Here is a 6,671-nt window from a genome sequence, read left to right on the forward strand (position 1 = left end):
CAGACAGACGGACAACATGGACAGACAGACAGACAGACAGACAGACAGACAGACAGACAGACTGTTACAGTCAGAGAACCAAAGAGATGAAAGTAAAGATGAAACAGTCATCAGTAAAGTCTGAAACAAGTGAATCAAGAAAGAAAGAAAGAAAAAGAAAATTAAGGAAGAGAGAGAACTTTTATCTATTCTATGGAATGCTGTGTTTACATAGAGGGTTAAGTCATATTTTTCGGAAACGATGACCTTGTACTTGCGGCTGGAAGTGCGGCTGTGTGCGTGTGGTCGAATGCATGTACTGTATATACAGTAGATGAGGTGTGTATGGTGTGTGTGTGTGTGTGTGTGTGTGTGTGTGTGTGTGTGTGTGTGTGTGTGTGCAAGGTGATATGGGTTAGATATGGGGTTGTGAATGTGTACACTACACTGGGAGGGTGGGTGGATGTATATTTGATCTTTTTAAGATCTGTTGTATATCAGATTAAAACCAGAGGGCTCTGGCAGGCATAACTGTATATTCTTCCTTCCATGTTTACTTAGGCTACTTCCATGCTGCACACATGCCGCACACACACACACATACAAACACACACACACACACACCACACCACACCACACCACAGACCACACCACAGACCACACCACACCACACCACACGAGAATAGACACTGCTGTTTCTTATTAGCCTTTCCTTTGTTGCTGTTGTCATTGTTGTCGTTTGTTTGTTTGTTTGTTTGTTTGTTTGTTTGTTGTTGCATGGACGCTTGAGGACCCTCTTGCTCAGTAGCAAGCATGCTCAACAGGGTCTGTCTTTTATTGGGGTCGTATCGTGTTCCTTGACCTACTGAACACTAGTGATAGCCAATAGTGTCCGTTACCAGAACACTAGTGAACTGACACCGGGAACATTTCAGTGGACCAATGCTAGTGGACCAGAACCGCTGGAGGAACAACACAGATTCACTTAACATTTTGGTTCCTGCCGTGGACAAAAAACTAGAAATGCACTAAATAAAACCTACTCTTTCTAAGGACATTCACATTGTCTCCTCTGTCCTCTTCTTGTCGCTGAATGTGAGGGTTTCACCTTCTGTCTGTTGTCTGAAACCGAGTACTCTCCCGAAATGTTTTTGACTGTATGCGGAAGTCTATTTTAACAATAGACAATAACAATTTGAAGACAAACAAGTCAATGACAAAATGAGAAAGGGGTGCACCGCGTAGTGCCTATTTATCTCGGGCCAGATGACAGAGTATGACATTGCAGGCACTAGGCATAGGCTGTGTTGATAATGTGTTTTTAGATCATCAGCTGTTGTAATGTTGGAACTTGGAGCATAAAGCTGGTGGCCTGTGACGGTAGCATTGAGTAATGAGCTCAAAGAGCTACACAGTGGAGGAATAAAGGCAACGGTTTGTGCAGCGCTGGGTGGTATTATATTATTATGCATCTACTGTAACAAAGTTACATAACACTCTCCTTCACAGCACGATCAAGTAACCAGAGGCACGCCTTCACTGTCTGATGCAGTCACTTTAAACTGCGTCTCTCTCTCCCTCTCTGTGTCCAGTGCGCACGCTCATTGTCACATGACTCCTGAGATCTGTACTGTACCTAATTTGGTGAATATTGTTCCCAAATAAATCACGTGTTTTTCACATTTGTGGCACCCCTGTGGGTCAAAGTTAAATCGCTGTTGGCTCTGTGTTGTTTAGAGGAGCATAACCCTAACCAGCATGAATGAAAATCATACAGAATATAATGGCAACCGGATAGGGAATATGAATTAATGTAATCATACACACACTCACACATACAGTATGCATGCACTCTAAATGCACTGATAATACCACATAAATATTTGTGCATGCATGCACGCACACACAGTAGGTAATGATGAAATGTGTGAAACGTACAGTGGTTAACACTACAGTATAAAACACCAACCTTTATACAGATGTTCGAGCATTCTTCTATGATTTTTCATACAAGTATACTGTGCCAGAATTCTTCATCTATACATGATGAATGCAGTGATTCCTCATGCTTGTAATTTTCCTGCCAGGTGGAGAGGAAAGCAGAGTGTGTCATGTGTCATCCGCTCTCTCCCCTCTTCCTCGCTCTCTCTTGCATTCCTACCTTCTTGCCACTCATTTGTGTTTCAGGTCACAAAGCTCCATGACTGTCTTTTATTAGTACCGGTATCCGTCCTTCCGTCCATTTTATTGCTCTAGGTCACCTTCTTGGACACCCGCTCCTGAAGAACGAGGACACAGGAGGACACGCGGGGACAAACTTCAGTCTCTGTAACTTTCCCTCACACACTCAAAGGCAATAATAAGCAGTTGCACTGCAAGGTTCCACATGAGTCTCCTGGCTCATTGCCATGATCACAATGAATAGTTCAGAAGTCATTCGGCTAGAAGTACAACAATGTGTTCATAATTATTGATCGTCTTGATCTTGACCTTTGACCACCAAATTGTACTCCTACGATCAGATATTAACCCGTTTAGACCTGAGGCCGATTCTACAAATGCCTACTATATCAGTAGTTTCAAGATTTTTACAAAATGTAAAAGAAAAAAATGTGCAAACCGAGCTGTGCAACTACAATGTTATTGTTACTGTGTGTGTGTGTGTGTGTGTGTGTGTGTGTGTGTGTGTGTGTGTGTGTGTGTGTGTGTGTGTGTGTGTGTGTGTGTGTGTGTGGGGTGTGCCTTGGAGTCAACCACAGTTGTTGACTTAAGCACGAGGGTTGTAATGACACTTCATCATGACCCCAATCAGTATGCTGCAAGGGTCAAAGGTCATACTCTAAACAGACAGACAGGTTGACACAGGGATACACATAGCCATTTAAAGGAGCGGCGTGCACCGCTCAAAAATAGGGGCGGTGTTTGGGTTTTGGGTTGGGTGTCGGACTAATGCCTGTCGGACTGTTGGTATGTCGGACCAAACACATGCCCCCTCAATGGTGAACCTACTGTAATGAGGATGTCAGCGTGTATCTGTATGTCACTATGTATGTACCATGAAACTTCATAATTATATTAGATCTCTATCTCAATATGTGACATGGTGCCATTTTCTGGTCAAAAGTCAAGTGTCAGTAATGATGATTTGACGATGATAGAGTGGATTGAGTCTTTGTGGACAGACTGACATACATACATACTGCACATATATATATATGCATGCATGCATGCATGCATGCATGGCATGTATGTATGTATGTATGTATGTATGTATGTAATGTATGTATGTATGTCAGGTATATGTATGCATGTACGGACATACAGTATACTGTACATATACTGTACATACATACACACAAGCAACCTCATTATCTCCGATCGGAGATCATGCATTCGCCCTGTGTGTACTGTAGTGTAGTGTACAGTACACACAGTATGTGTGTCTTAGTTTGCGCAGCTACAATCTTGCAAGCCCCCCCAAGGTGACTACAGACAAGTTTGGGGGGCGCTGGAAGCAATGTTATTTAAAGTGGGGCACTGGGATGCCCGGCCGGCGCTGTCACATGACAACATAACCCAAGAACCTGTGAGTGCATGCGTGTGTGTGTGTGTGTGTGTGTTTGTGTGTGTGTGTGTGTGTGTGTGTGTGTGTGTGTGTGTGTGTGTGTGTGTGTGTGTGTGTGTGTGTGTGTGTGTGTGTGTGTGTGTGTGTGTGTGCACACTGGACACAGAGACACAGTGTTTGAGATTTGAGTTTGATGTTACTACTGTACGTTAAACAGTGAAATTATTATTACAGTATCTCCTGGCAGAGATTTGTACATCACAGAGTGCCCCTTTCTAGTTACAGTTGTCTAATTAAACTATCATATGCTCATGTTGGTAATATTAAATACATCGGTGTCTAGAGCATCATTTGGTATAATAGGTCCAACAGTACCATATTTTCCATCTGATATGGAATTGTATTTGATTTCTAATTAGACCTTGCAAAAATCTTGGTTTCTAAATATAGAGAATATATCATTTGGTATAAAAGTACCAAATTATATCGGTCCTTGGAGACTGAAAAACAGCGGAAAATTGCAAGGACCTTTATATTATATATTTTTGGGTATAATAATGTCTTCTTGATGAAGATCCAGCATGATCGAAACGTTGAATTGCAATAAAATAGTATTAGTGTGTCCTGAACCTGGATACTGTAGCAATGTGCATTAGTGTGTCCTGAACCTGGATACTGTAGCAATGTGCATTAGTGTGTCCTGAACCTGGATACTGTAGCAATGTGCATTAGTGTGTCCTGAACCTGGATACTGTAGCAATGTGCATTAGTGTGTCCTGAACCTGGATACTGTAGCAATGTGCATTAGTGTGTCCTGAACCTGGATACTGTAGCAATGTGCATTAGTGTGTCCTGAACCTGGATACTGTAGCAATGTGCATTAGTGTGTCCTGAACCTGGATACTGTAGCAATGTGCATTAGTGTGTCCTGAACCTGGATACTGTAGCAATGTGCATTAGTGTGTCCTGAACCTGGATACTGTAGCAATGTGCATTAGTGTGTCCTGAACCTGGATACTGTAGCAATGTGCATTAGTGTGTCCTGAACCTGGATACTGTAGCAATGTGCATGCACTACATCTGAACCTGGATACTGTAGCAATGTGCATTAGTGTGTCCTGAACCTGGATACTGTAGCAATGTGCATTAGTGTGTCCTGAACCTGGATACTGTAGCAATGTGCATTAGTGTGTCCTGAACCTGGATACTGTAGCAATGTGCATGCACTACGTCTGAACCTGGATACTGTAGCAATGTGCATTAGTGTGTCCTGAACCTGGATACTGTAGCAATGTGTCCTGAACCTGGATACTGTAGCAATGTGCATGCACTACGTCTGAACCTGGATACTGTAGCAATGTGTCCTGAACCTGGATACTGTAGCAATGTGCATGCACTACGTCTGAACCTGGATACTGTAGCAATGTGTCCTGAACCTGCAGGATACTGTAGCAATGTGCATGCACTACGTCTCCTGAACCTGGATACTGTAGCAATGTGTCCTGAACCTGGATACTGTATCAATGTGTCCTGAACCTGGATACTGTAGCAATGTGTCCTGAACCTGGATACTGTAGCAATGTGTCCTGAACCTGGATACTGTAGCAATGTGTCCTGAACCTGGATACTGTAGCAATGTGCATGCACTACGTCTCTTGTCTTAGTGTGTCCTGAACCTGGATACTGTAGCAATGTGCATGCACTACGTCTCCTGAACCTGGATACTGTAGCAATGTGCATGCACTACGTCTCTTGTCTAATTAAGGCTATAACTGTGGTTGTTTGTTTACTGTATAATAAAGAACATCATTATTTCTAGTTTGTCTAATGTGATCAAAAGGTACAGCTGGTGCTAGTGTCCAGTAAAATAAAGCATGAATAAATAAATACAAATCTCATACCATGGCAAGAGTGAGCATAACATCAAGGCACAAAGAAGTGGTTAATATACATCAGCAATGTCTCTCACAAAGCAGAAGAAATGTGGCAACAAGATAGAATATCAAGAAATTGTGCCTCGTTTTGCGTTTCTCAGTGATATTGTAGATTTGTACGTTTTCCACCTCTACAGAAGCTGCCTATGAGGCATGACAAGAGATTTGGTGTACAACAAAGCAGAAGAAATGTGGCAACAAGAATATCAAGAAATGGTGCCTCGGTTTGCGTTTCTCTTGTCACTGCCTATGAGGCATGACAAGAGATTTGAGGATCACGACACTCGTGCAAATCCTCTGCTCACACATGTGCACGCAGAGGATCTTAACACAACAGCAAGCCTATACAACCAAGACAACCTTGTCGTAGGAGGGGAAGGACAGCTGAACCGCCCACTGTTAGTATCCTATACAACCAAGACAACCTTGTCGTAGGAGGGGAAGGACAGCTGAACCGCCCACTGTTAGTATCCATTGTGAACTCAACAACACGCTAGATGAACTGAGAGCGTGAATCTAAGGACTGCAGCATTATCTGCCACACAGAGACCTGGCTGTCGAACAACATCCCAGATCATGCCAAATCAGTGGGATTTACCCTATTTTGGTGGACAGGGACAAGTAAATTAACGTTCCGCCATAGGCTAACACAGGGCTATTGCAGTGGATGGGGATTTCAACAAAGCCTCTCTGAGAATGTTTTTTCTTGCCCATGAGGCAGCAGAGGGCGAGAGCGTATACACAGATACGGTTCTGGTTATAATCAAGAAGTGCATAACTGACATACTCCCCACTGAAACTGCCAGGATTTAGCGAAACCAGAAGCCATGAATAAACAGTTCTGTGCGAACCAGACATTGGATTCTCAATCTCAACGTAGGGAACAGCCGAAAGACAATTTACGAACTCAGAACAGCGCAAACTCAGGCTAGAGTCACAACTCAACTAGTGAGGAACAACCCACATACAGTAGCTTGTGGCAAGGATTACACACACAGTATCTGTCTTCAGAGTGAAACCCAGTTACTCAGCTGTCAAACCTCCCAGATGAGCTGAACACCTTTCACCCCCCACCACAGCTGTCTCCACTGACAAGACTGTTTGTGCACGGAAGGTGATGTCATGCTCGATGCTTCGGTTAGGAGCCAGGACTAGGGTTTTCCCGATCCCATCATGTGATCGGAAATCGGGCC

This window comes from Electrona antarctica, assembly GCF_951216825.1.
Source record: "Electrona antarctica genome assembly, chromosome: 8".
Taxonomy (NCBI): domain Eukaryota; kingdom Metazoa; phylum Chordata; class Actinopteri; order Myctophiformes; family Myctophidae; genus Electrona; species Electrona antarctica.